The sequence below is a fragment of the Canis lupus genome, chromosome 5 (genome assembly GCF_011100685.1).
Source record: "Canis lupus familiaris isolate Mischka breed German Shepherd chromosome 5, alternate assembly UU_Cfam_GSD_1.0, whole genome shotgun sequence".
NCBI lineage: Eukaryota > Metazoa > Chordata > Mammalia > Carnivora > Canidae > Canis > Canis lupus.
The window spans coordinates 60,842,599-60,854,023 of record NC_049226.1 but is presented as its reverse complement, the minus strand read 5'-3'; positions in this window follow the sequence as shown (position 1 = coordinate 60,854,023).

Below are 11,425 nucleotides of genomic sequence, written 5' to 3'. Positions count from 1 at the left end.
ATACTTTGTGCATGACAGATGTGTCCCCATTGCTAAGATGGTCTGAAACAGGTTCCCAGCCTTGTCTTTGTAGTTCTCAAGAAAGGCCTTGAAATTCTTCCTAAACCATCAATATATATTTTTAAAGATTTTATTTATTCATTTGAGACAGAGAACAAGCAAGCGTAAGCAGGGGGGAGGGGCGGAGGGAGAAGCAGACTCCCTGCTGAGCTGGGAGCCCAACATGGGGCTCGTGGGGCTCAATCCCAGGACCTGGGATTACGACCTGAGCCAAAGGCAGACACTAAACCATCTGAGCCACCCAGGCGCCCCAACCATCAATATTTTTAAATTGTCTTTTGGTACATACCATGACACATTTTGGCAGCGGGGGATCAGGAATGTGCGCATGGAATCAAATAGCATTCCAGCACTTCAGAGTCGGAGCTCTGGCCTAGGAAACACCCCATTCCTGGCCAAAGAGAAATGGCCTGGGGATGCATTGGCCACTGACCTCCGTGTGTTCAAATAAGAGCACCCCTTCTGGCCCCCACCCCTGCCACCACCCTTGGCTGGCCCTAGATGTGTATGAAGCAGGCAGTCATGGAGGATTCGTCCTAATACCCACATAGGTCCTTCACTGCAGGGTTATCCCCTTCTAGGAAGGGGCCTGCACTGCTGACCTTCCTTTGTCTGGCCCACCCTCACAGCAGAACTTAGTTCTCGTGGCTCGTCTCTGCTGGGAGCAGACAGAATAAAATGATTCTGTGCCATCCATGTTAGCAGGTCTATCCTTATTTTATTTTTTATTTTTTTAAAGCTTTTTTTTTAAATTTTTATTTATTTATGATAGTCACACAGAGAGAGAGAGAGGCAGAGACACAGGCAGAGGGAGAAGCAGGCTCCATGCCCCGGGAGCCCGATGTGGGATTCGATCCTGGGTCTCCAGGATCGCGCCCTGGGCCAAAGGCAGGCGCCAAACCGCTGCGCCACCCAGGGATCCCGTTTTAATTTAAGATTTTATTTATTCATGAGAGACACACAGAGGCAGAGACATAGGCAGAGGGAGAAGCAGGCTCCCTATGGGGAGCCCCATGTGGGACTCGATCCCAGGACCCCGGGATCACGCCCTGAGGCAAAGGCAGATGCTCAATTGCTGAGCCTTCCGGGCGTCCCAGCAGGCCTATCATATTACTATCCATGTCCCAGTGAGTGACGTCCAGTTAACACAAGGTCCATCAATGCTTACTCAGGAAGGGGAGATATTTCCAGACATGTTTGTGGATTGCAAAGGCCTTTTGGTGTGTCTACCAAGTCATGCCTGCCACACAGATGGCAGAGAATGACCATCTATTCTGCTTCAGTGTACGCTTTATTGTGCCTTTTAAGCCCTTTAAAAAATGTTCCCCTTTGATATGAAAAGGACAACTAGTTATTCTTTTGCCTTATTATCAAGTTTTAGAGTATCAGCTTAAATGTGTCATAGTCAGCTAAATTAATATTTATTGAACGCTTATGAATTGTCAGTGTGCCAGAGCTGGGGAGATGATGGCGAACAGGATAAAGGCCCATCTTTCTAGAATCTTGCTATTGAGTGATAAGAACGTGTATACCAGAAATTGACAAGTAGTTAGTGTGTTAAAATGTGTCGATTGTGGGGCAATGAGATCATTCTTAAGAGAGCTTCCTCTCCTCACACCAATCTTGGGGATTTTCCAAAGAAGTGACAACAGCTAAGGGATAAACTGAAGTCAATGGGGTCAAAAGTAAGGGGAGGAGGGCGGGGGAGGAGTTTTGAGGAGGGTTGGAAAGGACAGTTCTGGAAAAGGGGATGACAGAGCTGGGAACGGGGGCGGCAAGTCTAGGGTGCACACGGGGGTACAGGCGGAGCCGCATGCAAGTCGATGGAGGATGGCTGGGAAGGCAGGTACAGGGGGAGAGGGGTGGAGACGGTGCAAGGTCAGTCCAAGGAGAGGCTGCCAGAGCATCCCCAGAATTCTTTCATCCCTGGGGCAATGAGAGTTTAAGCATCTTTAGCAACATGGGTAGCACCATCTGACCTGCATTTTAGGAAAATCCTTTTTTTTTTTTTTTTTTTAAGATTTTATTTATTCATGAGAGACACACAGAGAGACAGAGACACAGGCAGAGGGAAAAGCAGGCTCCATGCAGGGAGCCCGACGTGGGACTCGATCCCGGGTCTCCAGGATCACACCCTGGGCCAAAGCTAGCGCTAAACCACTGAGCCACTCGGACTGCCCCAGGAAAATCCTTTTTGATAGCAGATTGGTGTTTGGATTCAGGAAGTTTGAGGAGGAGAGCATGGCAAATGGAACCGAACAATCAGGAAGCCTCCTGCAATAATATCCTTAAAACTGACCTAGAAATAAAAAAATATATATATACATACACACATAGGTATGTGTGCTTTGTTCTGCTTATACAATAACAACATTTTCATTATAACATTTTCAAATAGTTCAATGGAAATGAAGATGTAAGTCCTCCAATTTTCTATTGGTTCCAGTTGTATTTCAGATTTTTCTATGACTATATACATACTCTGCACATCCTCACATATGTGTACATATGTAAGAAGTTTTGAAATGGTAGAAAATATGCAATTTTGCAATTGCTTATTTTAATGAATACTGTAAAATGGACAATTAAAAAAATGTTGAGGGATCCCTGGGTGGCGCAGCGGTTTAGCGCCTGCCTTTGGCCCAGGGCGCGATCCTGGAGACCCGGGATCGAATCCCATATCGGGCTCCTGGTGCGTGGAGCCTGCTTCTCCCTCTGCCTGTGTCTCTGCGCCTCTCTCTCTCTCTCTCTCTCTCTCTGTGTGACTATCATAAATAAATTAAAAAAAATTATTAAAAAAAAAGTTGATACAGGAGCACCTGGTCGGCTTAGTCTGTGGAACACTCAACTATTGATCTTGGGGTCGTGAGTTCGGGCCCCACCTTGGTGTGATTACTAAAAATAAACAAATACACTTTAAAAAATACTGATATACAAAAATCTACCTCATTTGGGGTGCCTAGGGGGCTGAGTCTGTTAAGCATCTGATTCTTGATTTTGGCTCAGGTCATGATCTCAGGGTTGTGAGATCGAGTTCCACATCTTGCTTCGTGCTCAGCGGAGAGTCTGTTTCTCCCTCTGCCCATCGCCCACTCATTCTCTCTCTCTCTCTTTCTCACTCTCTCTCTCTCTCAAATAAATAAAATCGTTAAATATATAAAGAGATAAAAATTAAGTTATAGCCATACACGTTGTGAAGCCATTAAAAAGAATGAGGTGAGGGATCCCTGGGTGGCACAGCGGTTTAGCACCTGCCTTTGGCCCGGGGCGTGATTCTGGAGACCCGGGATCGAGTCCCACGTCGGGCTCCCGGTGCATGGAGCCTGCTTCTCCTTCTGCCTATGTCTCTGTTTCTCTCTCTCTCTCTGTGACTATCATAAATAAAAAAATTAAAAAAAAAAAGAATGAGGTGGCTCAGCAGTTGAACATTTGCCTTGGTCTCTGGTCATGATCCCGGGGTCCTGGGATCGAGTCCCACATCGGGTTCCCGCAGGGAGCCTATTTCTCCCCCTGCCTTTGACTCTGCTTCTCTCTGTGTCTCTCGTGAATAAATCAACAAAATCTTTTTTTTTTTAAAGATTTTATTTATTTATTCACGAGAGACACACAGAGAGAGAGACAGAGACAGAGACAGAGACACAGGCAGAGGGCAAAGCAAGCTCCATGCAGGGAGCCCGATGTGGGACCCGATCCTGGGTCTCCAGGATCATGCCCTGGACTGAAGGCAGTGCTAAACCGCTGAGCCACCCAGGCTGCCCCAAATCAACAAAATCTTAAAAAAAAATTTTTATGTAATTGAGAGAGAATGTAAGAGAGAGCGCAAGAAGGGATGGGGGGAAGGACAGAGGGAGAGGGAGAAGCAGACTCCCCGCTGAGCAGGGAGTGCAACATGGGGCTCCATCCCAGGACCCTGGAATGGTGACCTGAGCCGAAGCTTAACAGACTGAGCCCCCCAGGTGCCCCTATAATTAATTTTTAAACTGTCCCTCTGTGAGGGGACATTTGGGGCTGTTTCTAGTGATTCACTCTTGTCATGACGCTGTCATGGACATCCTTATCCATGCATCTCTGTGTGCTTGTGGAAGAGAACTGTGTGCTTGTTCCCAGAGAACAAGCTCCTGGGAGGGGATTGCTGGGTGGCTGGGTGCAAGCATTTGCATCCTAACACCTATTTCCAGACTGTCACCCAGAAAGCCACTTCTCTCCTTGGCACAGTATATCCATCCTTCAAATGCTCCTGTGTCTGTTCATCATCTTCCAGGACCTGTCCCTGATACATGAGGGTGGGTGGCTGGGCAGGTGTCCCTTCCCCTGGTTCCCAGGCTCTTCTCTGGCCACACCTGTTCCCAAGATGCTGTGGCTTCTGGCCTGGGCTCTGCCATCATGCCTCTAGGACTCGGAGTGTGGAGGGCACACTAGGCATGATTTCCTTTTCCTTCTCCTTAGTTCTCCTTTCTTTCTCTTCTTCTTCTATTTTTTTTTTTGTAAGATTTTATTTCTAGGGCAGCCCCAGTGGCTCAGCGGTTTAGCACTGCCTTCAGCCCAAGGCATGATCCTGGAGTCTCGGGATCGAGTCTCGCATCGGGCTCCCTGCATGGAGCCTGTGTCTCTGCCTCTCTCTCTCTCTCTCTCTCTGTATCTCTCATGAATAAATAAATAAAATATTGTTTAAAAAAAAGATATTATTTTTCGGCACCTGGATGGTTCCGTGGTTGAGCATCTGCATTCGGCTTAGGTCGTGATCCTAAGCCTAAGTCGTGGGGTCCTGGGATCGAGTCCCACATTAGGCTCCCTGTGGGGAGCCTGCTTCTCCCTCTGCCTGTGTGTCTGCCTCTCTCTGTGTCTCTCAGGAATAAATAAATAAAAATTTTTTAAAAAATAAAAAGATATTATTTTTAAGTGATTTCTATACCCAGTGTGGTGCTTGAACTCTTGACCCTGAGACCCAGAGTCACATGTGCCACCGACTGAGCCAGCCAGGTGCCCCTCATTAGTTTTTCCTTCCAAGGACCCTCTCACGTAGTGAGTTTTCTTTCACTAGCACAGATGAGAGGTGTCTGACCTGTGCTGAATTACAGCCCTCCCACGTCCTAGTTGGGCGACCGTGGGACAGTCCCTTGCCTGTGCTCTTCCATTTCATTATCTTGAAAGTGCAGGTAATAGTAGTGTCTACCACCAGGGTTACTGTGGAGATCAGATGATGGCGTGTTTGAGTCCATGCCTGATAATTCCAGTATTTCAAGTTTTTGTGGGTGTCTGTTGGTTTTCAGTCATGGGGCTTTTGTCCTCATGTGCCTAGCTATCTTTGTGTATTAGACATTGTAGTTTTAAAATTATTTGTAGGAAAAATTTGAGGCCCAGGACGACAGAGGATTTTCATGTGCTTCTGCTATTTGCCTGTAGACACTGTCAGTCTGGGATGATCTTAATCTAAATTCAAGTTGAACGGGATCCCTGGGTGGCGCAGCGGTTTGGCGCCTGCCTTTGGCCCAGGGCGCGATCCTGGAGACCCGGGATCGAATCCCACATCGGGCTCCTGGTGCATGGAGCCTGCTTCTCCCTCTGCCTGTGTCTCTGCCTCTCTTTCTCTCTGTGTGACTATCATAAATAAATAAAAAAAATAAATAAATAAATAAATTCAAGTTGAAGGTTCCCTATATTTGGAACTTGGTTCCTCTAGCCCCATAAGGCCATTAAAAGTGAAGATCAGTTCCCCAGCTTTTTTCTCAGAGTATATAAATAACCTGAGGGCAAGACCATCTGAGTTTTCTCCTTAGATCCTCCTCTTCTGAGTTTTAGCTAGTTTGATGTTTTTAAAATTAAAATGTTTTTTTTTTCAACCTAGCTTTTGTGATTGTCCCAAGTGAGAAGGATGATCTGATTGATCTAACCCACTGTAGTAGGAAGCAGAGTCCCCACTGAATGATCTAAATAATGTTCAAAGCGTTTAGCACATTGTCTCTTTGTAGCTGTTGTTATATCTAAAGCTTTGGTGCATTTTTAAAGCACAAGAAACTAGAGGCACCTGGGTGGCTCTGTGGTTGAGCGTCTGCCTTTGGCTCAGGTTGTGATTCCGGGGTCCTGGGATTGAGTCCTGCATTGGGCTCCCCACAGGGAGCCTGCTTCTCCATCTGCTTGTCTCTGCCTCTCTCTCTCTCTCCCTCTCTCTCTGTGTGTCTCTTGTGAAAAAATAAATAAAATCTTAAAAAAAAAAAAAAGGCCAAGTCCTCATAGGTCCCCATGGGACTTAACGCCCCATCACCTCTCTGACTTGATCTCCCCCCCCTTGCTTCTTTGGCTCCAGCCACACTGGCCTCCCTGAGGCCCCCTTGCTAGGGTGACCAACTCATCCTGTTCTCTTTTTTTTTATATATATATTTTATTTATTCATAGAGACAGAGAGAGAGGGGCAGAGACACAGGCAGAGGGAGAAGCAGGCTCCATACAGGAAGCCCGATGTGGGACTCAATCCCGGGTCCCCAGGATCATACCCTAGGCTGCAGGCGGCGCTAAACCGCTGCACCACCGGGGCTGCCCTGTTTGTTTGTTTTTAAGATTTTATTTATTTGGGATCCCTGGGTGGCGCAGCAGTTTGGTACCTGCCTTTGGCCCAGGGCGCAATCCTGGAGACCCAGGATCGAATCCCACGTCGGGCTCCCAGTGCTGGAGCCTGCTTCTCCTTCTGCCTATGTCTCTGCCTCTCTCTCTCTCTCTCTCTCTCTCTGTGACTATCATAAATAAATAAAAATGAAAAAAATAAGATTTTACTTATTTATTCACGAGAGACACACACACACACACACACACACAGAGGTAGAGGGAGAAGCAGGCTCCCAGTGGGGAGCCCGATGTGGGACTTGATCCCAGGACCCCAGAATCACGACCCGAGCTGAAGGCAGATGCTCAACCCCTGAGCCACGCAGGCAACCCCTCATCCTGGTTTTATTGAGGAAAGTGCTGGGAATCCTCTCAGTCTGGGGCAAACTGGAGCAGCTGGTCACTTAACTTGAGCCCAAGATATGTCCCTACCTCATGGCCTTTGGCTTGCTGTTTTCTCAGCCTGAGATGCTCTTCTCTGATATCTGCATGGTCGCTTGCTCATACCATTCTAGTCTCTGCTCAAAGTCACCTTCCTCAGAGAGGGAGAACATAAAATAAGGTTCATGTGCATGTGTGTGCACGTGCATGCTCTCTATCTCCCTCCATTACCTGCTTTATATTTCTTTTTTTTTAAAACAAACCTTTTTATTTTTATTTATTTATTTTTAATATTTTAGTTATTTGAGAGAGAGAGAGCACAAACAGGGGGAGAAGTGAGCTGAGGGAGAGGGAGAAGTAGGCTCCCCGTGGAGCTGGGACCCCTAATGTGGGGCTCCATCCCAGGACCCCGGGATCATGACCTGAGTCAAAGGCAGATGCTTAGCCGACTGAGCCACCCAGGCGCCCTGCTTTGTATTTCTTGATATACAAATGAACCAGACCCAGGCAGAATGTCTCCAGGCCCATTTGGAAGGCTCTGGAGCTCCAGCATCTGCTACAAAGCCAAGACAGCCTAAGATCCAGCAGCTGGCCTGGCCAGAAATTGCCTCTGTAGGCTGGGCTTGCATCCTGGCCTTGTGGGGGAGGAGGGGTCCTTGGCCTCCATGGTCCAAATGGGAGACAAGGCCTATCCAAGGCAGCCTGGGTCTCTCCCAGGGATGTCCAAGGACTCAGTAATGATAGTTTCCAACCATCGGGATTGGTGTTTCAACAATGGGCTAGATATTTTGAAATCCCAGCTGTCCTGGAAGTCTGGCCGGTCTTTTCTGTGGTTGGGAACCTGGCCCAGAAGCCTTTGTTCCTTGGACAGACTTGGCCCTTGAGAAGGCCCAGCCTCTCAGTCTGTCTGGCCAGGTTTAGAAGTCTGCAGTGGCCAGCGGCCGGCAGTGAGACTGGAATGTGGCCATCCTGCCAGGGCCACAGACAGCCCTGGTAATTCAGGCGTCCTGTTCCCCCTTCCCAGGCTGGGAAATCCTGGTACCTCAGCTGTCAGAGCCCCTGGGTCTAGCAGGGTTTCAGCTCCTCCGAGGGAGTGGCCAGATCTGACCCCAGGCCGGGTGTCCCAAATCTGCAGGCCATCCTCTGAGCTGGGGTCTTCCCTGGAGGCCTGGGAGCCCTGGCACCTGGAGCTTTGGGGATAAGGTGGAGCCCTGCTGGACCAGGCTTTGAGGGATTCATATGTTAGCCCAGCAAGAGATGGTTGATTGTGAATTGATCTAAGTTCCAATCAACAAGCATTTCCCTGGCACCTGCTCTGGGCCAGGCTGGGCCTGGGCCCTGCATCTGGGGGAGAATGAATCCAGGGGTTGCTTCAAGGGGCTCTCAGTCTAAATGGAGCCTAAATTCCTCTGTATCAGTGTGATCATGCGTAGTAGAGGTAGGACCAGAAGGCGGCCTGGTCACTGGAGAACAAACAGCAGCACCAATTCAGCAGGGAGCAGTGGGTGGGGTGAGTCTGGAGGGTCTGCATGGCCAGGACTCCTCAGGTCGGGGAGGGTGGCCTTGCCCAGCGGGTGATGGGAGCAGCAACATTTACAGACCTGTGCTGTGTTCTCATTGTGACTGGAAGCCATCATTCCTGGAGCCCATACCAGGAACAGAGCTTGAGTGTGAAGGCCACTCTCCTGGATTAACTCACCTGATGCCCACAGTGACCCCCTGAGAGAGTGCTGTGAACACACACACACACACAGAGGTAGAGGGAATTCTCCTCATGGAGAATGGAAGTGAGGCCCAGAGAGTCTAAGCAACTCACCTACGGTGATGTAGCTGGAGGAGCTGGGATCTGGTGGCCAACCTGGAGGGGCAAGTGTGAGGCAGGGGGCCCAGATGGAGTGGGGGTAGCCTGAGCCAGACCAGGGCATTCCAGGGGCAGAATTTAGAATGGTGTGGGCAGCTGGTCCCTGGCCAGCCCACACTAGGCTCTGCTTGTCCCCTGGCTGTAGTGGGTGGACAAGTGGGTGATGACAGTTGGGCCAGATGCTGGACAGCGACTGGACCTCCCACCCCATCGCCTCCAGGGAGCCGCCTGGGTCTGAGGGGCCTGTTGTCTGGCCGTCTCCCCCACACTTGGGAGCCAAGCGAGGGACCCGCCTCCCTTGAGGCCTGTGGCCAGTGGGCTCAAAGGTCAGGGAGGCCTATCCAAGCCTGAAGTACTCCTAGAGTCCTGAGGCAGAGTGCATCTGAGGAAGGATGGGCCTTAAGATTCAGGTCACCTACAATGGGTTCCCTTAGCCTGGTTCAGGGTGCTGAGCCACAAGTGGCAGGAAGAGCCATTAACTGAACCCTAGCCACACATGGAACTTGAATGTCTCAGCCATGGAGGGAGCAGCAGGTGGCCAAGAGGGTGGTAGAGAAACTGTCGGCATCCCTGTCTACTCCTGGCTGACCTGGGCAGGTCTCCAGGCTTCTCCGAGCCTCAGTTTCTTGCTCTGTATAATGGAGGTGATGGTTACACCACAACAGGCTCATTTGGCAAATTAAGGGGGTCCCACCTGTCAGGCTCTTGTCCAGAGCTCAGCACACAGGCTTTGCCAGTTGTTAGCATCCCTATTGCAAGCCCAGCCAGAAGCTGGAGAAAGAGGATGGAGAGAGGGTCTTCAGCTGAGCAGATGCCTCTGCTTCTGAGAGTTCTGTGTGAAGAGCACCCGAGAGAGAACAACACAGGCCTCCCCAGCAATGGCCACAGAGGCCCAGACTGTTCCATGCCTGGTGCAGGGCTCCCTGACAGCAGAATCTCTCCTCAGGCCGTGGTGATGGGTCACCCACACTCACATCCTTGAGTGGTAAGGCAGCCAGCTCAGGGGGGAGTACTGAGGATGAGCAGCCTGTGGTGCCCACTCTGCGGATGGAGCAGAAACCCAAGGCAAGGTTCCCGCCACCTCGGTCCTAGGCTCTGCAAACCCCACCCTGAGCCCTTGTGGGCCTGGACGGCATCTCACGTATTGCAGTCTGGCCACTGGGTTCCCTGAGGGTTGGGGAAGTGGTGTGCAGGCAGCAAGTGTGGGCATCGCCTCTGAGGCCTCTCCTGGCACAGTGAGGGCAGCACGCTCTGGTGAGCAGTGTCCCACCGAGGCTCCGGGCTGTGAGGAGGTGTTTGGGGGGAGTGCCTCGAGCTAGGGCCTGGTGGGGGCTCAAGGGCCGAGCTGGTTGGCAGCCAGGGGGCTGTGGTCCAGCTTTCCAATAGTGCCTCCCGTGGAGATGGGCCCGTGGATGACTGAGGCTTCAGGCATCCATGTCCAGCCTCAGAAGGGTCAGCCTCCCCTACTCTGCAGGGGAGGGCCTGTGCCACCCATGCCAGGCCCCGTGTTTCACCTCCTGCAGATGCTGGCCTGGCTGACCCAGGGCTCTGCTTTCTACCCAGTGGTTGGTTTCCACCCCACCCTAGGGCCACCACACCAGGCAATGGTCCTGGAGAGTCCTTGGCCTGGGCCTCTGGCAAGTGGGGAAGATTCTTCTCTTTACTTCGAGCTGGAGGTCTGGTATGTGGAAGGTGGTCAGTGGGGTGCACCTCCCCTCAGGCCTGGCTGAGGGAGCAGAGATAGATCCTGGAGGGCTGGGAGGTGGCTAGTTTCCACCCCATTAGGTTATATAATGGGCCTCTGGCTGTCTGGCCGGACCTAATTCCTAACAGGCTCTGTAGCCCAACCTGTAGCCCAGGCACTTACCCACAACACAGCCCACGAAGCTACTTCTCATGACAGCTGGGTGGCTGGCACCGGGGACGGCCCAGGAGCACCTCCACCAACCCACACAGCTGGCACTCCTGGGCTGCCCTGGGGTCCAGACAGGCCTCCCCAAGTGCCAGAGGAGGAGGAAGGGATGTGGTCCCCTGCTCCTGGGCGGCTTAAAGCACCATGGAGGGCCATAATAGATCTTGCCTGGGGAGGGGAATAGGCAGGGCCCACTGGCAGAATGCAGGAACCCCCCCAAGCCTTCATCCCGGAGGGACTCTGTGCCAGACTCCTTAGCCCTCTGTGGGCAGGATCTCATGGAGACAACACAGCAGACAGGGGGGAAGAGGCTCATTCCTTAACCCATTTCACAGTTGTGGAATCTCAGGAAATGTCCCTGGGGCTGCCTGGCTAGCAAGGCAGAGGCAAGACTGTGAACAAGTCCTCCCACTTAGGGAGCTGCCCTCAGGATACTGCAGGGCCTAACACAGTAGGAAAGGGGTCAGCCAGGGTGGCTGAACGGGAGTGGGCATCTAGAAAGATCGGGGACCACCCCCCGCCTCGCCCAAGTCCATTAGCTCAGGCAGGGAAGGTGACCTAAGGCCAAGGTCTCTGTTGGGGATGGCTTGCTGGGAGGTGGCCAGTGTGGGAGT